Raw genomic sequence first — 27,055 nt, 5'->3', positions numbered from 1 at the left:
TATCTATATGGAGCATCTTATGGGGCCGTAATCAACGTTTGTGCAGCATTATATGGGGCAAATATCTTTATGGAGCATCTTATGGGGTCATATTCAACGTTTGTGCAGCATTATATGGGGCAAATATCTATATGGAGCATCTTATGGGGCCGTAATCAACGTTTGTGCAGCATTATATGGGGCAAAAATCTTTATGGAGCATCTTATGGGAAACCTACTCAGAAGTGAATATTAAAAATGCGAATAACCAGTACTTTAAAATATATTTATTGAATAAAATTAAAAGCAAAGAGAAACTTCAATAGACATCACCATATATATCATAGTACAAAAGAATTATGCATCATTGGGAACACAGATCCAATATTATATACAAACATAATGGCTAAATGACCCTTAAAAATCATACAAAGTGCAAATATAGCAGTCAGCCTTACCAGGCTGCATAAAGTGCATAAATAGTGTGCAAAAGGGTATAAATACCAATGTATTAGTGATCCGTGACTCCCAAGGAGTCCAGCTCCAACATACGTTTCGCCACCGTGGCTTTTTCAAGAAGTGAAGAGGAAGTGAAAAGAGGAATCATTTATACGTGACCCCAACCAATCAGAAATGTTAAAAAGAACATGTGACAAAATAATGAAAAAGATATAACCCATAGCCCAAATAACTTGTATATACTATATGGAATCCCATTGTATAGATATAATCAATTCAAAACACATAAAAAAATCTAAAAAAATATCAACAGATATTGTGAAGCTAGTTTGCGCTCCACAGTGGATTGCACGCCGAAGACCGGAACTCCCGAAACCAGAAGTGATATGTCGCACTAATACGTCACAGTCCGGAGAGCACCAGCCGCATCGCTATAAGTAAACCAGCAGAAAAACAGCAGAAAAACATTATGGGACACACAGGAATCAAGCGGTATGCAGAAGCAGTGTCGCAGAGTGTTAAAAAAATGTTAATATACCATATTATGCAGCAGCCCCCGAAACCGGAAGTGACATATCACAGCTATGTGCACCAACAAAAGACAATGACTATTATCTATACATAAAAACATAGAACAGAATACATAAAATCTAACAATATGAATAGGCCAATTAAATATTAACATTTCCAATCAAATATATTATGATGAGCAATGACTCGTCACAGTCATTTGCACAAGTGGTAAAGCAAACCGCTGGAGCGCATCACGGAGGAGACAAATAGCCATAAATGGAACATTATAATAACCACAAAAATATATGGTCAATATTATCACACACATACCGTAAGAGAAATAGAACCATGATTTATTAACAAATATCAACTATCCTTTATATCAGAATATCCAAATATTGCATATATTAATAATGCAAAGTGACGCATGCTAAATATTAAATATTAATAAATATGAATAAATATTGAAGTGAAATGTGAAATGTGATCACACGTGTGGACGAGTGATAAAATAAATAAATATATTTATTATAAATAAGGTGCAGAATAGTTGAAATACAAAGGATCCCATAGAATATCTGGATGGCAGGAAAAAACTAAAAAGCAAGAAGACAAAGGAAAAGAGAAAATAATTAAAATCAATTATAAAAATGCACTAAAAGACATTTGTTCATTAAGGCCCTTAGGCGCCATTATGCCTAGTCTGAAAATCCATTTTGCCTCCACTTGAGCTAGACGTTTCTTGATGTCTCCACCTCTAACATTAAAGGTAACATGATCTATCCCTCTAACCTTCAAGAGGGAGCCATCACACTGATGAAACAACTTAAAATGTTTTGGCAATGTCTTTAAAGATTCAATATCAATAATAGTTTGTGCTGCCCTAATGTCAAGTACTTGTTCCCTAACTCTACGTCTAAACTACCTGGAGGTCAGACCAATATATTTAAGATCACACGGACAACTGGCGCAATAAATGACTGCTGTTGTAGTACATGCAATTGGGTAGAGAATTTTGTATGTTTTGTTCTCATCAGCACCGGAAAAACAGTACATCTAACAATAAACAGTATTGGGGCACGGTACACAGGATCCACATGGACGACAACCCCACCTAGGGCCTCGTGATCCAAATGGATTATCAATCTTCTTTTTATTATAATGGCTGTGTACCAAAACATTGCAGAAGTTTTTGGATCTTCTATAAGTGATAGATGGTTGAGATGGTAAATATTGTATCAAAACAGGGTCTAATTGTAAGATTTTCCAATGTCTTGCAAAGACATCTCTAAGGCTACGTTCAGATTAGCGTTTCCCGACGCTGCGTCGGGAAACGCAGCGGCGACGCACGCGTCATGCGCCCCTATGTTTAACATGGGGGATGCATGCGTTTTTCTTGTTGCGTTTTCCGACACGTGCGTCGTTTTTGACGCTAGCGTCGGACGCAAGAAAATGCAACAAGTTGCATTTTTCTTGCGTCCGATTTTCGTCAAAAAACGACGCACGCGTCGCAAAACGCAGCGTTTTTGCGTGCGTTTGCACGCGTTTTTTCGTGCGTCGTGCGTTGCGTCGCCGACGCAGCGGCGCGCATCGCTAATCTGAACGTAGCCTAACCTCCCGCCATCTACAGTTAAAGGATTGAATATATTGTACCTTATCAGGATTTTGAGCCACTGGTCTTTGTTTGTTAAGTGGCTGAGAGCGATCAGTCCTTTTTGCCCTCCAATATCCTTGTTCAATATATCGGGAAGAATATCCTCATTCTGCAAATCTTGCACTTAAATCCTTGCTCTGTTTCTCAAACAAATCCTCATCTGAACAAATACGTCACATACGTAGGAACTGTCCCACTGGTATCCCTTGAATAAGACTACGTTGATGTGATGACGAAAAATGGAGTAGACTATTAGTTGAAGTGGGTTTGCGAAAAACATCCGTATGAACGAATCCAACTTCATCGACTCTAAAAAGGATATCCAAGAATTCAATATCAGTACTCCCTGCCTTGTATGTTAAATGCAAATTTAGATCATTTCTAGTCAGATGATTCGTGAAGGTCTCCAATTCCTCCATAGACCCCTGCCAAATAAACAATATATCATCAATGAACCTTCCCCAGTACTGCACTCTATCTACCATTGGTATAGGTTCTGTGATGAATATTTTTCTTTCCCACAGCCCCAGGAACACATTAGCATATAGAGCATCTTATGGGGCCATAATCAACGTTTATGCAGCATTATATGGGGCAAATATCTTTATGGAGCATCTTATGGGGCCATAATCAACATTTGTGCAGCATTATATGGGGCAAATATCTATATGGAGCATCTTATGGGGTCATAATCAACGTTTGTGCAGCATTATATGGGTCAAATATCTATATGGAGCATCTTATGGGGCCTTAATCAATGTTTTTGCAGTATTATATGGGGCAAATATCTTCATGGAGCATCTTATGGGGCCATAATCAACATTTGTTCAGCATTATATTGGGCAAATGTCTCTATGGAGCATCTTATGGAGCCCTTATTAACCTTTATGCAGTACTGTATGGGGCAAATCTGTCTATGGAGCATCTTATGGGGCCATTATTAACCTTTGTGCAGCATTATATGGGGCATATTTTAATATGAAGAATCTTATGGGGCCCATCATGAACTGTATGAAGCATCTTATGGGGCCCATCATGAACTGTATGGAGCATTATATGGGGCTCCTGATTCAATATGGATATTCAAACCTTAACTTAACCTACTGATATCTCAATTAATTTTACTTTTATTGGTACCTATTTTTATTTTTGAAATTTACCAGTAGCTGCTACATTTTCCACCGTAGGCTTATACTCAAGTCATTAAGTTTTCCCAGTTTTTGTGGCAAAATTAGGGGGGTTGGCTTATGCTCGGGTAGGCTTATACTCGAGTATATACGGTACTTTTACATTCATGTCCATATTTGAAAAGTTGTACAAAACTGTCATTACAAATTTCAATACACAATGAATGATAAATTGTTTTGTAAACATATATGGATTCCTAAATTCTGTATCTCTTGTTATTGCGTCACAAAAAAATTCTTTATTTGAATGTGCGCAATCCCTTGATTTTTCTAGAAAACATGAGAATCTTGAAAGGAAAATAAATCATACTAAGTTTTTGAAAACAGAGTAACATTTTACCAAAAGCCAAAATCAAAATCTCCAAAACTGAGTTATCCCTAAAATCAAATCTATGAAGTACGAAGAAAATTACCGTATTTTTCCGACCATAAGACGCACTTTTTTTCCTCCAAATTTGGGAGGAAAGTGTGGGTGCGTCTTATGGTACGGATGTAGCATGTGAGGAGGGGGGCAGCAGGGATCGCACTGTTATCCCACTTCAGGATGTCCCCGCTGCCCAGAATCAGCGCTGGAGAAACCATGTGCTCCCGATGATTAAGTGCAGTGAATATTCATTAGCGGCTCCCCGCCCACCCATCAGTTGAGCGGTGAGCCGGGTGCAGCAAATGTTTAAGCAGGGACACACATGGCTTCTCCAGCGCTGATTCCTGCAGCAGCTGGGCAGGTCTGTGTGTCTGGGGGAGAGGAGGCAGCAGCAGGGGCCAAGGGAGAGAGGAGATGGCTGCATACCTGCCTGCCATGCCTGGGCTGGACGCTGAGTTCTGTGCAGGAGGACCTGTGATGATGTCAGGAGTGGGCGGGCTGGAGCATCACATGGCAACTCAGAGCCCTCCCTCTTCTTGACATCATCACAGGTCCTTCAGGCTCTCCAGTCTCCACTAGAATCTGCAGCTTCCTCATAACCTGTGCTGTGGAAAGGAAACGAGGGACTGCTCTGTGTACAGTAATGGGATGCTCCAGCTTTAACCTCACCATAGTGTGGCTGGCTGCCACATTTAAGAGGTTAGTCTTTACAAAACACAATAAAGCACTCTGCCACTCCTTTGGTGAACTATAACTCCCAGCATGTCATAGGATCTGCAGGACATGCTGGGAGTTATAGTTCTCCCATGGGATTTTAAAGCAGCACTCCAGTGTTATTTTGCAGTGCTGGAGTGGTGCTTTAAATATAAGCCCTGTGCCCCATTCTTATACGCACCCTCCAGCATCTTCATACAATACTTTACAGACACCACACTGGTCCCGCAGCTTGCAACATAATAACATACTATTATATATAATAACACCACATATAATAGTATGTCATTTATGTTATTAAATATTTTACCACATTTTTTAGCTTCAAATATTTTTTTCCCTATTTTCCACCTCTAAAACCTGGGTGCGCCTTATAGTCCGGTGCGTCTTATAGTCCGAAAAATACGGTACATATTTGTTACAAACCCTACCAAAAGATCCAAGGGTCCACTAAAGAAGTTGCACTGAAAGAGTTAAAAATTCAAGGTTCAGATCTCTCTGACAAATGGCAGAAATTGACAAACAGGAGCAGGTGTCTTCACAAAGCCACATTATGGAAGGTAAGCTGAAGACTCCATTATTGGAGCTTTTAAAAAAATCCATAAATTTAAAAACGACAATTTTAAATAGAGCTTTTCAAGACATTATCGACAGGGAGACAAGATTTGGCTTAGGAATTGGCTAAAAATGTAATTATATTCTATGATGTGTAAATGTGTTATACAATGTATTATTTAGTAATTTGTAATTATTTTAAACAGTATAATTCTGTAGTTCTATAGTTTTGTAGATACATATTCATACAGCATACAGTAAATAGCATATTTGTATAAGTAGAGATTGTATAACTGTTTTTGTATATGTATAGTGAAATAATTAAAATTTACTCCAGTAATAATATTTAGAACTACATGAAATACATACATTAAATATATACATATGTATAAGATATTTAAATTATTTTGTTTCTGAATGAATATGAAATTAACCTTTATCTTGTATTTTTCCTTAGAATTTTCATTTCAAAGCAGGAATTGATCAAACAATCTCTTACATGGATTTATGTCTTTATTTACACAGGAAGTTATAATAATTGCATGATTTTATATGTTTACCACTTAAAAGAAATAATATATGCTGTGCTATTAACATTTTTGTAACATAATGCAGATTTTTTTTCTTTGTATGGTAATATGTATATCTTTACTGCATGGCATGATATGTCAGAACAGGTGACAGCTGAACTGTGAGCTAATAATAAGGATACCACACATCCCTGTTTCAGTTTAAAGCTGGTAACCTCAGTAAGAAGAATTGAGAAGCCCTCAGCCTTTGCAAGCCAAAGGATTTTTTTTAGGCCTAAGTTTCAGGGTTCAGTTACAATTGCAAACCCTTGTACCAAATATAGCTGTACAATTAATGCTTAAGTTTCTTATGGATGAGTCTTTCTATCCATAAAATGGTTTACAAAGTGTTAGGTAATGTGTGTTTGGGGAATATTCAAAGAAATATTAAAATATTAAATTTAATAGTTTACAATGCACATTGATAATTAGGATACAATAATTTGGGTTAATACACATGTATTCATATTTTTTTGTATAAGGACTTTATGGTGTGAACTTATATGTGTGTCACAGTCTGAGTGACAGATGACAGATGCATCTTCAAACAAATATATGGCATAAAGCTGATATGACAGTCATAAATTAATTATTTTTAATTTTGGTTTTTACAAATGAATGTTTTTTCATAAAATTATATTTTTTGGTATTAAGGGGGGAAATGCGTTTTTGATCTTGATTACATCATCACATTTAATCAATACCGCTTCTTCACACATTTTAATACAGAAGAAATATTAATAAGGTACTATTGGCTATAATAAGATGAAGTATTATAAAAAAATATATATTTTTTTAACTCTAATTAAGGGTATTACATGCAAAGTTGCATAATTTCAATATTTTGGTAATACAAGGTTATGACAAATACAAAAACATCTAGATAATGGCAATATTAAAGGGAATGTGTTATTGAGACATAACCTCTGCAACATAAAAATGCCTTATTTTTATTTTTATTCTAATATTTATTTTTAATTTTTATTCTTACTTAATTTTTATTCTTAATTTTTATTTTTTATCTCAAGAAGAAAACATCAATATTTAACAAAGTAATGTCTAGTACAAGAATATTGCTTCATTAAATATAGTGATCAGGGCTGGACTGGCCATCTGGCAATTCTGGCAAACGTCGGAAGGGTCTGTCTGGTCATGAGCTGCCTTGTCTGCGATGTTGTTAGCAGAATTGGTGTTCTCAAGACATCCATACTGTTAAGAGTTGTGATGTGGCTGACTCCGTCACTTGCCCCAGCAGGCCATGAGTATTATTAGAAATATTGGTCTTGTAGAAAATCTTCCTTTACTCCATCCAGGGTAATATTAGGAATATATCCACATCTGGTGCTTGGGGATGGGGACCGCATGGGCCTGTGTAATTTCAAATGCCAGGGCTGAATTTCAGCCCCAGTCCGTACATGGTCCGTATTGATCATATGGTTTTCTTATAGGAGAAATGTTTCAATTCTGAGTTAAATACAGCAATTCTTTCACTCATTCATTCATTTATTTATATATATTCTTCTTTTGGGTCATGGCTATACATTCTTACATATTATTGGTCTAATAAATATAGTTTATTAATAAAGTTTTAGTAATAAAGATGGAAACACTTGTTATATAAAAAATACGCTGACATCTATGGGTTCAAAAAGAAATTACACCTATAACATAAAAATGTTCTATCACATGAAGAATATGGTTAATAATATATTATCATTTATAATTATTGTATTTTTCAAAAAATGAATTCCATATTAATATTCTGATAATAATTATATGGGTATAATTGATTGCTATGGTACGCTGTGATATTTGTTATGAACTGGTGGTTTAGGAGCAACATGGGACGAGCTCTGAAGGAGGTGGTACCTGTACTGACCGCAGTCCCTAAGCTCAACACAACACTAGAAGTAGCCGTGGAATGCTCCTGTCACTCCCTAGGCACCTCGTCACAGCCTGAGAACTAACTACCCCTAAAGATAGAAACAGGAAAACTATCTTGCCTCAGAGAAAATCCCCAAAGGATAGATAGCCCCCCACAAGTAATGACTGTGAGTGGAGAGGGAAAAGACATACACAGAATGAAACCAGGATGTAGCACAGGAGGCCAGGCTAGATAGATAGGACAGGATAGAATACTGTGCGGTCAGTATAAAAAACTACAAAAATCCACACAGAGTTTACAAAAATCTCCACACCTGACTAAAGGTGTGGAGGGTAAATCTGCTTCCCAGAGCTTCCAGCATAACTGAATTAATCCATACTGACAAGCTGGACAAAACATAGAAAGCACAGAACGAATAAGTCCACAACCTGTGGACAGAAAAGAGCAAGCAAGGACTTAACTTTGCTGAACTGGTCAGGATAACAGGGAAATCCAAAAGAGATGTGAATCCAACCAGGAACCATTGACAAGTGGCACTGGCCGAAGGAAGAGCCAGGCATAAATAGCAGAGCAGAAAGACAATCAGTGGAAGCAGCTGCAGACTGCTAAATCCAAGGAGCAGCCATACCACTCAAAACCACCGGAGGGAGCCCAAGAGCAGAACCCACAAAAGTGCCACTTACAACCACCGGAGGGAGCCCAAGAGCGGAATTCACAACAGTACCCCCCTTGAGGAGGGGTCACCGAACCCTCACCAGAGCCCCCAGGCCGATCAGGACGAGCCAAGTGAAAAGCACGAACCAAATCGGCGGCATGGACATCGGAGGCAACAACCCAAGAATTATCATCCTGGCCATAACCATTCCACTTGACAAGATACTGAAGCCTCCGCCTCGAAAAACGAGAATCCAAAATTTTCTCAACCTCATATTCCAACTCTCCCTCAACCAACACCGGGCAGGAGGATCAACCGAGGGAACAACGGGCACCACATATCTCCGCAACAAAGATCTATGGAAAACATTATGAATGGCAAAAGAGGCTGGAAGAGCCAAACGAAAAGACACCGAATTGATAATTTCAGAAATCTTATAAGGACCAATAAACCGAGGCTTAAACTTAGGGGAAGAAACCTTCATAGGAACATGACGAGAAGACAACCAAACCAAATCCCCCACATGAAGCCGGGGACCAACACACCGACGGCGGTTAGCAAAACGTTGAGCCCTTTCCTGAGACAACGTCAAATTGTCCACCACATGAGTCCAAATCTGCTGCAGCCTGTCAACCACAGAATCCACACCAGGACAATCAGAAGGCTCAACCTGCCCCGAAGAAAAACGAGGATGAAAACCAAAATTGCAAAAGAAAGGTGAAACCAAAGTAGCCGAACTAGCCCGATTATTAAGGGCAAACTCGGCCAACGGCAAGAAAGCCACTCAATCCTGATCAGCAGATACAAAGCACCTCAAATAGGTTTCCAAGGTCTGATTAGTTCGCTCAGTTTGGCCATTAGTCTGAGGATGAAACGCCGAAGAAAAAGACAAATCAATGCCCATCCTAGCACAAAAGGCCTGCCAAAACCTAGAGACAAACTGAGAACCTCTGTCAGACACAATATTCTCCGGAATGCCATGCAAACGAACCACATGCTGAAAAAACAATGGAACCAAATCTGAGGAGGAAGGCAACTTAGGCAAAGGTACCAGATGGACCATTTTAGAGAACCGGTCACAAACAACCCAGATAACAGACATCTTCTGGGAAACAGGAAGATCTGAAATAAAATCCATGGAAATATGCGTCCAGGGCCTCTCAGGGACCGGCAAAGGCAAAAGCAACCAACTAGCGCGAGAACAGCAAGGCTTGGCCCAGAGCGCAAGTCCCACAGGACTGCACAAAAGCACGCACATCGCGCGACAAGGAAAGCCACCAAAAGGACCTAGCAACCAAATCTCTGGTACCAAAAATCCCAGGATGACCAGCCAACACTGAACAATGAACCTCAGAAATTACCTTACTTGTCCATCTATCAGGAACAAACAGCTTCCCCACTGGACAGCGGTCAGGCCTATCAGCCTGAAATTCCCGAAGCACCCGCCGCAAATCAGGGGAGATGGCAGAAACAATCACCCCTTCCTTATGAATGCCAACCGGCTCGAGGACTCCAGGAGAATCAAGCAAAAAACTCCTAGAGAGGGCATCAGCCCTAACATTCTTAGATCCCGGAAGATACGAGACCACAAAATGAAAATGGGAGAAAAACAGGGACCATCGAGCCTGTCTAGGATTCAGCCGCTTGGCCGACTCGAGGTAAATCAGATTCCTATGATCAGTCAAGACCACAACGCGGTGCTTAGCTCCCTAAAGCCAATGTCGCCACTCCTCAAACGCCCACTTCATAGCCAACAACTCCCGATTGCCGACATCATAATTGCGTTCCGCAGGCGAAAACTTTCTGGAAAAAAAAGCACACGGTTTCATCAAAGAACCATCAGAATCCCTCTGAGACAAAACGGCCCCTGCCCTAATCTCAGAAGCGTCAACCTCAACCTGAAAAGGAAGAGAAACATCCGGCTGACGCAACACAGGGGCAGAAGTAAATTGGCGTTTAAGCTCCCGAAAGGCCTCAACAGCCGCAGAGGACCAATTCGTCACATCAGCGCCTTTCTTCGTCAAATCAGTAAGGGGCTTAACCACACTGGAAAAGTTGGCAATGAAACGGCGATAGAAATTAGCAAAGCCCAAAAATTTTTGAAGGCTCTTCACAGATGTGGGTTGAATCCAGTCATGAATAGCTTGGACCTTAACAGGATCCATTTCCATAGACGAGGGAGAAAAAATAAAACCCAAAAAAGAGACCTTCTGAACTCCGAATAGGCACTTAGACCCCTTCACAAATAAAGCATTATCACGAAGGATCTGGAATACCATCCTGACCTGCTTCACATGAGACTCCCAATCATCGAAAAAATCCAAATATCATCCAAATATACAACCATGAATATATCAAGATAATTGCGGAAAATATCATGCATGAAAGATTGGAACACAGATGGAGCATTAGAGAGCCCGAATGGCATCACGAGGTATTCAAAATGGCCTTCGGGCGTATTAAATGCAGTTTTCCATTCGTCACCCTGTTTAATACGAACAAGATTATATGCCCCTCGGAGGTCAATCTTAGTAAACCAACTAGCCCCCTTAATCTGGGCAAACAAATCAGAAAGCAAAGGCAAGGGGTATTGGAATTTGACCGTGATCTTATTAAGAAGACGATAATCTATACAGAGTCTCAAGGAGCCATCCTTCTTAGCAACAAAAAAGAAACCCACTCCCAATGGTGACGAAGACGGCCAAATATGCCCCTTCTCCAAAGATTCCTTAACATAGCTCCGCATAGCGGCATGCTCTGGCACAGACAGATTGAAAAGTCGGCCCTTAGGGAACTTACAACCTGGAATCAAGTTAATAGCACAATCACAGTCCCTATGTGGAGGAAGGGAACTGGACTGGGGCTCATCAAATACAGTACATCCTGGAAATCCGACAAAAACTCAGGGACCTCAGAAGAGGGGGAAGAGGAAATTGACATCAAAGGAACGTCACTATGTACCCCTTGACAACCCCAACTAGTCACAGATTATGTTCCTGTAACCATGGAAAACCCAGTACAACAACATCATGCAGGTTATGCAACACCAGAAAACGGTAATCTTCCTGATGTGCTGGAGCCATGTACATGGTCATCTGCGTCCAGTACTGAGGTTTATCCTTGGCCAATGGTGTAGCATCAATGCCCCTTAAAGGAATAGGGCTCTGCAAAGGCTGCAGGGAAAAACCACAGCCCCTGGCGAATTCTAAGTCCATTAAGTTCAGGGCAGCGCCTGAATCCACAAATGCCATGACAGAAAAGGACGACAATGAGCAAATCAGGGTCACATATAAGAGAAATTTAGGCTGTACAGTACTGATGGTAACAGACCTAGCGACCCTCCTAGTACGCTTAGGGCAATCAGAAATAACATGAGCAGAATCACCACAGTAAAAACACAGCCTATTCTGATGTCTGAATTCCTGCCGTTCTGTTCTAGTCACAATCCTATCACATTGCATAGGCTCAGGACTCTGCTCAGAGGACACTGCCATATGGTGCACAGCTTTGCGTTCGCGCAGACGCCGATCAATCTGAATGGCTAGAGACATAGATTCGCTCAAACCAGTAGGCATAGGGAAGCCCAGCATAACATCTTTAAGGGCTTCAGAAAGACCTTTCCGAAAATAGCAGCCAGAGCATCCTCATTCCATTTAGTGAGCACAGACCATTTCCTAAATTTCTGGCAGTATAATTCTGCCGCTTCCTGACCTTGACACAGGGCCAACAGGGTTTTTTCTGCATGATCCACAGAATTAGGTTTGTCATACAATAATCCGAGCGCTTGAAAAAATGCGTCTACATTCAGCAATGCCGGATCCCCTAATTCAAGGGAGAATGCCCAGTCCTGAGGGTCACCACGCAGCAAGGATATGATGATTTTAACTTGCTGAATGGGATCACCAGAAGAACGGGGTTTCAAAGCAAAAAACAATTTGCAGTTATTTTTAAAGTTCAAAAACTTGGATCTGTCCCCAAAAAACAAATCAGGAGTAGGAATTCTAGGCTCCAAAGCCGGAGTCTGGACAACATAATCTTGGATACTCTGTACTCTTGCAGCAAGTTGATCCACACGAGAAAACAAACCCTGAACATCCATGCCAGAGCATAAATCCTGAACCACCCAGAGATCAAGAGAAAAAAAAGACAAAACAGAGCACAGAAAAAAAAAATGGCTCAGAATTTTTTTTTCCTTCTTTTGAGATGCATTTAATTCATTTTTTGCCACTTGTACTGTTATGAACTGGTGGTTTAGGAGCAACATGGGATGAGCTCTGAAGGAGGTGGTACCTGTACTGACCGCAGTCCCTTAGCTCAACACAACACTAGAAGTAGCCGTGGGATGCTCCTGTCACTCTCTAGGCACCTCGTCACAGCCTGAGAACTAACTACCCCTAAAGATAGAAACAGGAAAGCTATCTTGCCTCAGAGAAAATCCCCAAAGGATAGATAGCCCCCCACAAGTAATGACTGTGAGTGGAGAGGGAAAATGTTGTGGATTCTGTTTTTGGGCTCCCTCTGGTGGTTACAGATGGTACTGGGTGACTTGTGTTCTCTGCGGTCTCTGGTGTCCACCTGTTCTATCAGGATATGGGAGTTTCCTATTTAACCTGGCTTTCTTGTCATTTCCTCGCCGGCTATCAATGTAATCAGTGTGTCTTGTTACCTCTGCTTCCTGCTTCTGTATTCTTCAGGACAAGCTAAGTTTTTGATTTTCCTGTTCCACGTTTTGCTTAATTTTTGTCTTAGTCCAGCTTGCAGATATGTGATTCCTTTTTGCTGGTTGCTCTATTGGGCTGATAATACTCCTCATGTTCCATGAGTTGGAACATGAGTTCAAGTAATTTCAGGATGGTTTTTTGTAGGGTTTTTCGCTGACCGCGCAGTTCACTTTTGTATCCTCTGCTATCTAGCTTTAGCGGGCCTCATTTTGCTGAATCTGTTTTCATAACTACGTATGTGCTTTCCTCTCATTTCACCGTCATTACATGTGGGGGGCTGCTATTTCTGTGGGGTGTTTCTCTGGAGGCAAGAGAGGTCTGTGTTTCTTCTAATAGGGATAGTTAGTTCTTCGGCTGGCGCGAGACGTCTAGAATCATCGTAGGCACGTTCCCCGGCTACAGCTAGTTGTGTGTTTAGGTTCAGGATCGCGGTCAGCTCAGTTTCCATCACCCTAGAGCTTGTTTTGTTTTTTGTGCTTGTCCTTTTGTGATCCCCTGCCATTGGGATCATGACAGTATAGCCGGCCCAAAAAGTGGTAATCGTATTGGCTGAAGTAGGAGGAAAAGTAGTCTGAGGAAGTTTTTTTTTTCCCCCTCAGAGTTTGCTGCATAGCCTTAATTGCAGCCTGGCTGCGTCTTACCTCCTCTTAATCCTTGAATGGCTCTGACCTCTGCTGTTTATCATGGACGTCCAGAGTTTGGCTTCCAGCCTGAATAATCTTGCTGCTAAGGTTCAAAATATACAAGATTTTGTTGTACATGCTCCTATGTCTGAACCTAGAATTCCTATCCCAGAGTTTTTTTCTGGAGATAGATCTAGTTTTCTGAATTTTAGGAACAATTGCAAGTTGTTTCTTTCTTTGAAATCTCGCTCTTCTGGAGACCCTGCTCAGCAAGTCAAGATTGTTATATCTTTCCTGCGGGGTGACCCTCAGAATTGGGCATTTGCATTGGCACCAGGGGATCCTGCGTTGCTCAATGTGGATGCGTTTTTTCTGGCATTGGGTTTGCTCTATGAGGAACCTAACCTAGAGATTCAGGCTGAAAAAGCTTTATTGGCTCTCTCTCAGGGGCAAGATGAAGCAGAAATATATTGTCAGAAATTTCGGAAATGGTCGGTGCTTACTCAGTGGAATGAGTGCGCCCTGGCTGCAAGATTCAGAGATGGCCTTTCTGAGGCCATTAAAGATGTCATGGTGGGGATCCCTGCGCCTACAGGTCTGAATGAGTCTATGACTATGGCTATTCAGATTGATCGGCGTTTACGGGAGCGCAAACCTGTGCACCATTTGGCGGTGTCTTCTGAACAGGCACCTGAGACAATGCAATGTGATAGAATTCAGTCCAGAAGTGAACGGCAAAACTATAGGCGGAAAAATGGGTTGTGTTTTTATTGTGGTGATTCAGCTCATGTTATATCAGCATGCTCTAAACGCACAAAAAAGGTTGATAAGTCTGTTGCCATTAGTACATTACAGTCTAAGTTCATTCTGTCTGTGACTCTGATTTGTTCATTATCAGCCATTTCCGTCGATGCCTATGTGGATTCAGGCGCTGCCCTGAGTCTTATGGATTGGTCATTTGCCAACCGCTGTGGGTTTAGTCTGGAGCCTCTGGAAGTCCCTATTCCTTTGAAAGGAATTGACTCTACACCTTTGGCTATGAATAAACCTCAGTACTGGACACAAGTGACCATGCGTATGACTCCCGTTCATCAGGAGGTGATTCGCTTCCTGGTACTGTATAATTTACATGATGTCTTAGTGCTTGGTCTGCCATGGTTACAAACTCATACCCAGTCTTGGACTGGAAAACGATGTCTGTGTTAAGCTGGGGATGTCAGGGGGTTCATGATGATGCACCTCCGATTTCTATCGCTTCATCTACTCCTTCTGAGGTTCAGGTATTTTTGTCTGATTATCGGGATGTTTTTGAGGAGCCTAAGCTCAATTCGCTTCCTCCTCACAGGGATTGCGATTGTGCTATAGATTTGATTCCTGGCAGTAAATTTCCTAAAGGTCGTTTGTTCAATCTGTCAGTGCCAGAGCATACTGCTATGCGGGATTATGTTAAGGAGTCCTTGGAAAAGGGACATATCCGTCCATCTTCGTCCCCTTTGGGAGCAGGTTTTTTTTTTGTGGCCAAAAAAGATGGTTCCTTGAGGCCTTGTATAGATTACCGTCTTTTGAATAAGATTACAGTTAAATATCAGTATCCTTTGCCATTGTTGACTGATTTGTTCGCTCGCATTAAGGGGGCTAAATGGTTCACTAAGATTGATCTTCGGGGTGCGTATAATCTTGTGCGGATAAAGCAGGGTGATGAGTGGAAAACCGCATTTAATACGCCTGAGGGCCATTTTGAGTATTTGGTGATGCCTTTTGGACTTTCTAATGCTCCTTCTGTCTTCCAGTCCTTTATGCACGATATTTTCCGTGAATATCTGGATAAATTTATGATTGTGTATTTGGATGATGTTTTGGTTTTTTCGGTTGACTGGGAGTCCCATGTTCAGCAGGTCAGGAAGGTGTTTCAGGTCCTGCGGGCCAATTCTTTGTTTGTAAAAGGTTCAAAGTGTCTCTTTGGAGTCCAGAAGATTTCTTTTTTGGGGTATATTTTTTCCCCTTCTACTATTGAGATGGATCCCGTCAAGGTTCAGGCTATTTGTGACTGGACGCAGCCTACATCTCTTAAGAGTCTACAGAAGTTCTTGGGCTTTGCTAATTTTTATCGTCGTTTCATAACTAATTTTTCTAGTGTTGTTAAGCCTTTGACGGATTTGACTAAGAAGGGTGCTGATGTTGCTGATTGGTCTCCTGCGGCTGTGGAGGCCTTTCAGGAACTTAAGCGCCGGTTTTCTTCTGCTCCTGTGTTGCGTCAGCCAGATGTTTCGCTTCCTTTTCAGGTTGAGGTTGATGCTTCCGAGATTGGAGCGGGGGCAGTTTTGTCACAGAGAAGCTCCGATTGCTCAGTGATGAAGCCATGTGCGTTCTTTTCTAGAAAATTTTCGCCCACTGAGCGGAATTATGATGTTGGTAATCGGGAGCTTTTGGCCATGAAGTGGGCATTTGAGGAGTGGCGTCATTGGCTTGAGGGTGCTAGACATCGTGTGGTGGTCTTGACTGATCACAAAAATCTGATTTACCTTGAGTCTGCCAAGCATCTGAATCCTAGACAGGCTCGTTGGTCACTGTTTTTCTCCCGTTTCGATTTTGTGGTTTCATACCTGCCAGGTTCAAAGAATGTGAAGGCGGATGCTCTTTCTAGGAGTTTTGTGCCTGACTCCCCTGGAAATTCTGAGCCCACTGGTATCTTTAGGGATGGGGTGATTTTGTCGGCTGTCTCCCCAGACTTGCGACGTGCTTTGCAGGAGTTTCAGGCTGATAAACCTGATCGTTGTCTGCCTGAAAGACTGTTTGTTCCGGATAATTGGACCAGTAGAGTCATCTCCGAGGTCCATTCTTCTGCGTTGGCAGGTCATCCTGGAATATTTGGTACTAGAGACTTGGTGGCCAGGTCTTTTTGGTGGCCTTCCTTGTCGAGGGATGTGCGTTCTTTTGTGCAGTCTTGTGAAGTTTGTGCTCGGGCTAAGCCTTGCTGTTCTCGGGCCAGTGGATTGTTGTCACCTTTGCCTATTCCGAAGAGGCCTTGGACGCACATTTCCATGGACTTTATTTCGGATCTCCCTGTCTCTCAAAAAATGTCCGTCATCTGGGTTGTGTGTGACCGCTTTTCTAAGATGGTTCATCTGGTACCCTTGCCTAAGTTGCCTTCCTCCTCTGAGTTGGTCCCTCTGTTTTTTCAGAACGTGGTTCGTTTGCATGGGATTCTGGAGAACATCGTTTCTGACAGGGGATCCCAGTTTGTGTCTAGATTTTGGCGGACGTTCTGTGCTAAGATGGGCATTGATTTGTCCTTTTCGTCTGCATTCCATCCTCAGACGAATGGCCAGACGGAACGAACTAATCAGACCTTGGAAACTTATTTAAGGTGTTTTGTTTCTGCTGATCAAGATGACTGGGTTACCTTTTTGCCGCTTGCCGAATTTGCCCTTAATAATCGGGCTAGTTCTGCTACCTTGGTTTCTCCTTTCTTTTGTAATTCGGGGTTTCATCCTCGTTTTTCCTCTGGTCAGGTGGAGCCTTCTGATTGTCCTGGAGTGGACATGGTGGTGGATAGGTTGCATCAGATTTGGAGTCATGTGGTGGACAATTTGAAGTTGTCCCAGGAGAGGGCTCAGCAGTTTGCTAATCGCCGTCGCCGCGTGGGTCCTCGACTTCGTGTTGGGGACTTGGTGTGGTTGTCTTCTCGTTTTGTTCCTATGAATGTCTCTTCTCCTAAGTTCAAGCCTCGGTTCATCGGTCCCTATAAGATCTTGGAAATTCTTAACCCTGTGTCGTTTCGTTTGGATCTCCCGGCATCGTTTGCTATTCATAATGTGTTCCATCGGTCGTTGTTGCGGAAGTATGAGGTACCTGTTGTTCCTTCGCTTGAGCCTCCTGCTCCGGTGCTGGTGGAGGGAGAATTGGAGTATGTTGTGGAGAAGATCTTGGATTCTCGTGTTTCCAGACGGAAACTCCAATATTTGGTCAAGTGGAAGGGTTATGGTCAGGAGGATAATTCTTGGGTGGTTGCCTCTGATGTTCATGCTGCTGATTTGGTCCGTGCATTTCATAGGGCTCATCCTGGTCGCCCTGGTGGTTCTCATGAGGGTTCGGTGACCCCTCCTCAAGGGGGTGTACTGTTGTGGATTCTGTTTTGGGGCTCCCTCTGGTGGTTACAGATGGTACTGGGTGACTTGTGTTCTCTGCGGTCTCTGGTGTCCACCTGTTCTATCAGGATATGGGAGTTTCCTACTTAACCTGGCTTTCTTGTCATTTCCTCGCCGGCTATCAATGTAATCAGTGTGTCTTGTTACCTCTGCTTCCCGCTTCTGTATTCTTCAGGACAAGCTAAGTTTTTGATTTTCCTGTTCCACGTTTTGCTTAATTTTTGTCTTAGTCCAGCTTGCAGATATGTGATTCCTTTTTGCTGGTTGCTCTAGTGGGCTGATATTACTCCTCATGTTCCATGAGTTGGAACATGAGTTCAAGTAATTTCAGGATGGTTTTTTGTAGGGTTTTTCGCTGACCGCGCAGTTCACTTTTGTATCCTCTGCTATCTAGCTTTAGCGGGCCTCATTTTGCTGAATCTGTTTTCATAACTACGTATGTGCTTTCCTCTCATTTCACCGTCATTACATGTGGGGGGCTGCTATTTCTGTGGGGTGTTTCTCTGGAGGCAAGAGAGGTCTGTGTTTCTTCTAATAGGGAAAGTTAGTTCTTCGGCTGGCGCGAGACGTCTAGAATCATCGTAGGCACGTTCCCCGGCTACAGCTAGTTGTGTGTTTAGGTTCAGGATCGCGGTCAGCTCAGTTTCCATCACCCTAGAGCTTGTTTTGTTTTTTGTGCTTGTCCTTTTGTGATCCCCTGCCATTGGGATCATGACAGGAAAAGACATACACAGAATGAAACCAGGATGTAGCACAGGAGGCCAGTCTAGCTAGATAGATAGGACAGGATAGAATACTGTGTGGTCAGTATAAAAAACTACAAAAATCCACACAGAGTTTACAAAAATCTCCACACCTGACTAAAGCAGAAAGACAATCAGTGGAAGCAGCTGCAGACTGCTAAATCCAAGGAGCAGCCATACCACTCAAAACCACCGGAGGGAGCCCAAGAGCAGAACCCACAAAAGTGCCACTTCCAACCACCGGAGGGAGCCCCAGAGCGGAATTCACATCAGATATTATAGGTTAGAAAAATTACCAGATTTGGTATAGAATTAGGGAATGAAGACTTCAATCAAGATACTGGAGTTATGTTAATAAAGACTTTTCATATTTCTAAGTTCAATTGGTTCTTAAAAGTTGCAAGAAGAAAAAGCCGCTATCCAGAAGTTTTACAAGGTAACAATGCTATGATTTCTGAGTAATAATAGATTGTGTCAATTATAATTCATGTCACCATTGACAATCACAACTGCAGTATCCATCACTGACAACCACAACTGCAGTATCCATCACTGACAACCATGATTGCAGTATTTAAACTGACAATCACAATTGGAGAGTACGATGATTCTATGATGCTTAGATGAACTGTGTTATTATGTTTTTATCATGTTCCAGTGGTTTCCTATCACCTGTAAAGCTTCGAAGAAAGCTAGTGTAAAATCAGCTAATTGTCAGTACGCTACAACCTTGACATGTGTCTTGTGCATGTCTTGTGACTGCTTATGATGCTATGATTAGCAAGGAAGAGTCAATTTAACCTTTGCTGTGCTGACCAAAGACGTCACACCTCTTCCAAGACTAGTGCTGATGATATGGAAGGATTCCAGATGATTTCCACGGCGAGCCAATGTAAGTCCAGGTCTCTAAAGGTGACACTGCACAGATATTAAAGCTACATTTCATCTATGAACTTTGTTTTCCTATCAACATTTGAATTTATGGACTTTGATTGACACATGACACACAGTTTCTGCAATATCTACATGCTATCATCTAGTTCAAAGGAATTATAATAAAGATTGTTTTAAAAAGAACCAAGAAGAAGACATCAAGATGAAGACCAGATGACATCAGATGATGATCGGACCTGAGATGCTTCAATTATGTATAGGAAGTATAATTATATTTTATATGAATATTGGTCACGGCTTACCATAACATGAATTTACATAGAATTATGTTATTAAGTACGTATAACAATATTATTATTATTATGGATATTAAATTATTTTGCCAAAGAAGAAGAAAAGAAGAAAGAAGATCTTATTATCAATATATCTACTTTGAGGGTTCCAATCAATGTCTGTCACCCATAAAAGGGGGAATTGTTAAATATTAATTATTAATTGAATTATTCTTATTCTGAATTCTGTACTGAGCACATTGCCTCTCGCTGACATTACAAAAGCTATTCCTGTGTATATAGCTCAAAGTAAGTTTACACCATATAGAGAGAACACGTGTTCTATGGGACATATATAATCACGTCTCTTAGGAGGTGGGGCGGTCACGTGAGGCCTGTCACCTTGGGCCTTCTCTCCTTCATTCTCCATGGACTTCAGACTACTCACAGAAGAAATGAACAGCCTGTAGCCTGTTGTGAATTCTGTGGCAGAGCTCCCTCCTGTGGTTACAAGTGGTACTTCGGCTGATTCTCTCTATGAGCTTCCGTTGGTGGAGGAGAGTGGTGCTGCGGCTTCTGAGTTTCCTTCCTCAGGTGATGTGGTGAAGTCGTTAGGTGCTGCTCTATTTAACTCCACCTAGTGCTTTGATCCTGGCCTCCAGTCAATGTTCTAGTATAGGACTTGCTTCCTCCTGGATCGTTCCTGTGGCCTGCTGCTCTGCATAGCTAAGTTCTGCTTTTGTTATTTTTGTTTGCTGTTTTTTCTGTCCAGCTTGCTTGTTTGGTTTTTTCTTGCTTGCAGGTAGCTCTGGGACGCAGAGGGTGTACCTCCATGCCGTTAGTCGGTACGGAGGGTCTTTTTGCCCCCTTTGCGTGGTTATTTGTAGGGTTTTGTGTTGACCGCAAAGTTACCTTTCCTATCCTCGCTCTGTTCAGAAAGTCGGGCCTCACTTTGCTAAATCTATTTCATCTCTACGTTTGTCTTTTCATCTTATCTCACAGTCATTATATGTGGGGGCTGCCTTTTCCTTTGGGGTATTTCTCTGAGGCAAGGTAGGCTTATTTTCTATCTTCAGGCTAGCTAGTTTCTCAGGCTGTGCAGAGTTGCATAGGGAGCGTTAGGCGCAATCCACGGCTGCTTCTAGTGTGGTTGGAGAGGATTAGGGATTGCGGTCAGCAGAGTTCCACGTCTCAGAGCTCGTTCTATGTTTTTGGGTTACTGTCAGGTCACTGTATGTGCTCTGACTTCTATGTCCATTGTGGTACTGAATTACCTTATCATAACAGTACTGGAGGCCAAAAGTACTAATGATTCTCAATAGAGGGAAAAAAGAAGTTCTGAGACCATTTTTTTTCTCTGCACTGTGTTTTGCCTTTTTTTTCCCCTAGACATTTGGGTGGTTCAGGACACAGGTGTAGCGATGGACATTAAAGGTCTGTCTTCATGTGTGGATCAGCTCACGGCAAGAGTACAAAATATTCAAGACTTTGTGGTTCAGAATTCTATGTTAGAACCAAGAATTCCTATTCCTGATTTGTTTTTTGGAGATAGAACTAAATTTCTGAGTTTCAAAAATAATTGTAAACTATTTCTGGCTTTGAAACCTCGCTCCTCTGGTGACCCAGTTCAACAAGTTAGGATCGTTATTTCTTTTTTACGTGGCGACCCTCAGGACTGGGCATTTTCTCTTGCGCCAGGAGATCCTGCATTAAGTAATATTGATGCGTTTTTCCTGGCGCTCGGATTGCTGTACGATGAACCTAATTCAGTGGATCAGGCAGAGAAAAATTTGCTGGCTCTGTGTCAGGGTCAGGATGAGATAGAGGTATATTGTCAAAAATTTAGAAAGTGGTCCGTACTCACTCAATGGAATGAAGGTGCGCTCGCAGCTATTTTCAGAAAGGGTCTCTCTGAAGCCCTTAAGGATGTCATGGTGGGATTTCCTATGCCTGCTGGTCTGAATGAGTCTATGTCTTTGGCCATTCAGATTGATTGCGTGAGCGTAAATCTGTGCACCATTTGGCGGTATTATCTGAGCATAAACCTGAGCCTATGCAGTGCGATAGGACTTTGACCAGAGTTGAACGGCAAGAACACAGACGTCAGAATGGGCTGTGTTTCTACTGTGGTGATTCCACTCATGCTATCTCTGATTGTCCTAAGCGCACTAAGCGGTTCGCTAAGTCTGCCACCATTGGTACGGTACAGTCAAAATTTCTTTTGTCCGTAACCTTGATCTGCTCTTTGTCATCTTATTCTGTCATGGCATTTGTGGATTCAGGCGCTGCCCTGAATTTGATGGACTTGGAGTATGCTAGGCGTTGTGGGTTTTTCTTGGAGCCCTTGCACTATTCCATTGAGAGGAATTGATGCTACGCCTTTGGCCAAGAATAAGCCTCAATACTGGACCCAGCTGACCATGTGCATGGCTCCTGCACATCAGGAGGTTATTCGCTTTCTGGTGTTGCATAATCTGCATGATGTGGTCGTGTTGGGGTTGCCATGGCTACAAGTCCATAATCCAGTATTAGATTGGAAATCCATGTCTGTGTCTAGCTGGGGTTGTCAGGGGGTACATGGTGATGTCCCATTTCTGTCTATTTCGTCATCCACCCCTTCTGAGGTCCCAGAGTTCTTGTCTGATTACCGGGATGTATTTGATGAGCCCAAGTCCGATACCCTACCTCCGCATAGGGATTGTGATTGTGCTATCGATTTGATTCCTGGTAGTAAATTCCCAAAAGGTCGACTGTTTAATTTATCTGTGCCTGAGCACGCCGCTATGCGGAATTACGTGAAGGAGTCCTTGGAGAAGGGGCATATTCGCCCGTCATCGTCGCCATTAGGAGCGGGGTTCTTTTTTGTGGCCAAGAAGGATGGTTCGCTGAGACCTTGTATAGATTACCGCCTTTTAAATAAGATCACGGTTAAATTTCAGTACCCCTTGCCGCTGTTATCTGATTTGTTTGCTCGGATTAAGGGGGCTAGTTGGTTCACCAAGATAGATCTTCGTGGTGCGTATAATCTAGTGCGTATTAAGCGAGGCGATGAATGGAAAACTGCATGTAATACACCCGAGGGCCATTTTGAGTACCTAGTAATGCCATTCGGACTTGCCAATGCTCCATCAGTGTTTCAGTCCTTTATGCATGACATCTTCCGAGAGTACCTGGATAAATTCCTGATTGTATACTTGGATGATATTTTGGTCTTTTCGGATGATTGGGAGTCGCATGTGAAGCAGGTCAGAACGGTGTTTCAGGTCCTGCGTGCTAATTCTTTGTTTGTGAAGGGATCAAAGTGTCTCTTTGGTGTTCAGAAGGTTTCATTTTTGGGGTTCATTTTTTCCCCTTTTACTATCGAGATGGACCCTGTTAAGGTCCAAGCCATCCATGATTGGACTCAGCCGACATCTCTGAAAAGTCTGCAAAAGTTCCTGGGCTTTGCTAATTTTTATCGTCGCTTCATCTGCAATTTTTCTAGTATTGCTAAACCATTGACTGATTTGACCAAGAAGGGTGCTGATGTGGTCAATTGGTCTTCTGCTGCTGTAGAAGCTTTTCAAGAGTTGAAGCGTCGTTTTACTTCTGCCCCTGTGTTGTCTCAACCAGATGTTTCGCTTCCATTCCAGGTCGAGGTTGATGCTTCTGAGATTGGAGCAGGGGCTGTTCTGTTGCAGAGAAGTTCTGGTTGCTCGGTGATGAAACCATGCGCCTTCTTTTCCAGGAAGTTTTCGCCTGCTGAGCGAAATTATGATGTTGGCAATCGAGAGTTGCTGGCCATGAAGTGGGCATTCGAGGAGTGGCGTCATTGGCTTGAAGGAGCTAAGCATCGCGTGGTGGTCTTGACTGATCATAAGAACTTGACTTATCTCGAGTCTGCCAAGCGGTTGAATCCTAGACAGGCTCGTTGGTCGCTGTTTTTTGCCCGTTTTGACTTTGTGGTTTCGTACCTTCCGGGCTCTAAAAATGTGAAGGCGGATGCCCTGTCTAGGAGTTTTGTGCCCGACTCTCCGGGTTCATCTGAGCCGGCGGGTATTCTCAAAGAGGGAGTAATTGTGTCTGCCATCTCCCCTGATTTGCGGCGGGTGCTGCAAAAATTTCAGGCTAATAAACCTGATCGTTGCCCAGCGGAGAAACTGTTTGTCCCTGATAGGTGGACGAATAAAGTTATCTCTGAGGTTCATTGTTCGGTGTTGGCTGGTCATCCTGGAATCTTTGGTACCAGAGAGTTAGTGGCTAGATCCTTTTGGTGGCCATCTCTGTCGCGGGATGTGCGTTCTTTTGTGCAGTCCTGTGGGATTTGTGCTCGGGCTAAGCCCTGCTGTTCTCATGCCAGTGGGTTGCTTTTGCCCTTGCCGGTCCCGAAGAGGCCTTGGACACATATCTCTATGGATTTTATTTCTGATCTTCCCGTCTCTCAAAAGATGTCAGTCATTTGGGTGGTTTGTGATCGCTTCTCTAAGATGGTCCATTTGGTACCCTTGTCTAAATTACCTTCCTCCTCTGATTTGGTGCCATTGTTCTTCCAGCATGTGGTTCGTTTACATGGCATTCCAGAGAATATCGTTTCTGACAGAGGTTCCCAGTTTGTTTCGAGGTTTTGGCGAGCCTTTTGTGCAAGGATGGGCATTGACTTGTCTTTTTCCTCGGCTTTCCATCCTCAGACTAATGGCCAGACCGAACGAACCAATCAGACCTTGGAAACATATCTGACATGCTTTGTTTCTGCTGATCAGGATGACTGGGTGTCCTTTTTGCCTTTGGCTGAGTTCGCTCTTAATAATCGGGCCAGCTCGGCTACCTTGGTTTCGCCGTTTTTCTGCAACTCTGGGTTCCATCCTCGTTTCTCTTCAGGGCAGGTTGAGTCTTCGGACTGTCCTGGTGTGGATACTGTGGTGGACAGGTTGCAGCAGATTTGGACTCATGTAGTGGACAATTTGACCTTGTCCCAGGAGAAGGCTCAACGTTTCGCTAATCGCAGACGCTGTGTGGGTCCCCGACTTCGTGTTGGGGATTTAGTTTGGTTGTCTTCTCGTCATATTCCTATGAAGGTTTCCTCTCCTAAGTTTAAACCTCGTTTCATTGGTCCGTATAGGATTTCTGAGGTTCTTAATCCTGTGTCTTTTTGTTTGACCCTTCCTGACTCTTTCTCCATCCATAACGTATTCCATAGGTCATTGTTGCGGAGATACGTGGCACCTATGGTTCCATCTGTTGATCCTCCTGCCCCGGTTTTGGTGGAGGGGAGTTGGAGTATATTGTGGAGAAGATTTTGGATTCTCGTGTTTCAAGACGGAAACTCCAGTATCTGGTTAAGTGGAAGGGTTATGCTCAGGAAGATAATTCCTGGGTCTTTGCCTCTGATGTCCATGCTCCCGATCTTGTTCGTGCCTTTCATATGGCTCATCCTGGTCGTCCTGGGGGCTCTGGTGAGGGTTCGGTGACCCCTCCTCAAGGGGGGGTACTGTTGTGAATTCTGTGGCAGAGCTCCCTCCTGTGGTTACAAGTGGTACTTCGGCTGATTCTCTCTATGAGCTTCCGTTGGTGGAGGAGAGTGGTGCTGCGGCTTCTGAGTTTCCTTCCTCAGGTGATGTGATGAAGTCGTTAGGTGCTGCTCTATTTAACTCCACCTAGTGCTTTGATCCTGGCCTCCAGGCAATGTTCTAGTATAGGACTTGCTTCCTCCTGGATCGTTCCTGTGGCCTGCTGCTCAGCATAGCTAAGTTCCGCTTTTGTTATTTTTGTTTGCTGTTTTTTCTGTCCAGCTTGCTTGTTTGGTTTTTTCTTGCTTGCTGGTAGCTCTGGGACACAGAGGGTGTACCTCCGTGCCGTTAGTCGGTACGGAGGGTCTTTTTGCCCCCTTTGCGTGGTTATTTGTAGGGTTTTGTGTTGACCGCAAAGTTACCTTTCCTATCCTCGCTCTGTTCAGAAAGTCGGGCCTCACTTTGCTAAATCTATTTCATCTCTACGTTTGTCTTTTCATCTTATCTCACAGTCATTATATGTGGGGGCTGCCTTTTCCTTTGGGGTATTTCTCTGAGGCAAGGTAGGCTTATTTTCTATCTTCAGGCTAGCTAGTTTCTCAGGCTGTGCCGAGTTGCATAGGGAGCGTTAGGCGCAATCCACGGCTGCTTCTAGTGTGGTTGGAGAGGATTAGGGATTGCGGTCAGCAGAGTTCCCCGTCTCAGAGCTCGTTCTATGTTTTTGGGTTACTGTCAGGTCACTGTATGTGCTCTGACTTCTATGTCCATTGTGGTACTGAATTACCTTATCATAACAGTAGCCATGATTACTTCTACTCTATGACAGAGACAGATGCCATTTACCATTCAGAACTACCAGGATAGAAAAGTTGAGGAACAAATGGACAATCTGTTCGTAACTATTTCACCTATTTTATGTTTTGCTGCAATTTGTTTTTTTTTTGGACAATCCAATAAGCCACTACATTTTTTATGAAAATATCATGACATTTTTCTTTAAGAGTATTGCATCTGATAAAGAGTCCTGATTAAATGAGCATATTTAACAACCCCGCATATTCGTCCGTCACTGTCTCTTCTACCGTTGAATATATCTGATAGACCATGGACACATTGATTGATGTATCTTATTTCTGACCTTCCTTCATCCGCTGAAAAACTATTTTTATTAATGATGGATAGGTTTAGTAAGATGGCACACTTGATTGCCCTACCTGCTCTCCCTAACACTAAGACTTTGACTCATGTATTTGTCACTGAGGTTGTGCAGCTTCACTGGGTTCCTTGTGATGTGGTGTCAGATTGGGGGACCCAGTTGTATTTTAATTATGAAGGGAGTTTTGTTCTCAGCTAGGGATACACCTATCCTTTTCCTCAGTGTTTCATCCTCAAACTAACGGCCAGACTGAACGCTTAGATCAAAATTTAGAGATGTCCTTTAGGTGTTTTGTGTTTGATAATCAGGAAGATTGGTTATCTTACTTACCTCAGGCTGAGTTCGCGTTGAACAATCATTGTAACAAATCCACTGGCAAGACACCATTTTTTGGTGCATACAGCTTCCACCCTCAGTTCAGTGCTTTCAGTAGAAATGGGTCTTCTGGGGTTCCGGGGAGGAACATCTTTCTTCATCG

General features: G+C 42.6%; 1 long non-coding RNA gene across 1 annotated transcript; it reads right to left on the bottom strand.

The window, feature by feature from the left end:
* Positions 1–314: 314 nt before the first annotated feature.
* On the bottom strand, positions 315–27,055 carry LOC138658206 (uncharacterized). The gene is made up of 3 exons (XR_011317393.1): positions 26,908–27,055; positions 2,605–2,914; positions 315–1,547 (listed from the first exon to the last, which is right to left on the bottom strand). It is a non-coding gene; the product is annotated as an uncharacterized lncRNA (long non-coding RNA).

Source organism: Ranitomeya imitator, chromosome 1 (assembly GCF_032444005.1).
Source record: "Ranitomeya imitator isolate aRanImi1 chromosome 1, aRanImi1.pri, whole genome shotgun sequence".
Taxonomy (NCBI): domain Eukaryota; kingdom Metazoa; phylum Chordata; class Amphibia; order Anura; family Dendrobatidae; genus Ranitomeya; species Ranitomeya imitator.
Note: the sequence above shows the minus strand (reverse complement) of the source record. Positions and strands in the feature narration are given on the sequence as shown.